At 30.3% G+C, this 544-nt stretch overlaps 1 protein-coding gene across 1 annotated transcript in view; it reads left to right on the forward strand.

Annotated features, from left to right (window-relative positions):
- The window catches only part of LOC119581745 (peroxisomal membrane protein PEX14-like), a gene marked incomplete in the record, with an annotated part of 13,582 nt that overhangs the window by 7,571 nt on the left and 5,467 nt on the right, over nucleotides 1–544 (forward strand).

Genomic DNA, 544 nt, shown 5'->3' on the forward strand with positions numbered 1-544 from the left:
AAGTTAATTTACAAAAATAACATACTATTTGTTATAATTTGAAAAAGTATGGCACTGTATAACAATTATACTTTCAGTACTATGTACTATGAGAAAACAAAAAAATTGAGAATTTACAATTATATTGTTTAGAATAGAAAAGTGAAGTTCCTTTTCTACACTAGTAAATAAAATTATTATTAAAGTTCTTTCCTTGTCAGTAAAGGCTGTCTAAGCTATCTGTCTATCTAAGTCTTGTAAACAGTTCATTGGGGAATACTACTCTAATGGTAGTCACCATTTTTGTCAAGTTTTTGCAATATCCATGCATTCAAAGCCAGAAAAAATATATAGTCTGATTTCTAAGGCAAGGGGCATAACACAAAGGAAATCCCTAACATACTTCTGATGTTGAGGTCAAATTGGAGCTCAAATAATACAGAATGAATGATTGGTATGTTGTCTGCCTAGATTTAGTCTTTGTTTCCAGACATGGAAAGTTAGGAATCATATTGAAATTATCACTAAGATGATGATAGTCTTGTTGATAAAGCTGAGTAGGTGG

This window comes from Penaeus monodon, chromosome 15 (genome assembly GCF_015228065.2).
Source record: "Penaeus monodon isolate SGIC_2016 chromosome 15, NSTDA_Pmon_1, whole genome shotgun sequence".
In the NCBI taxonomy this organism is placed as follows: domain Eukaryota; kingdom Metazoa; phylum Arthropoda; class Malacostraca; order Decapoda; family Penaeidae; genus Penaeus; species Penaeus monodon.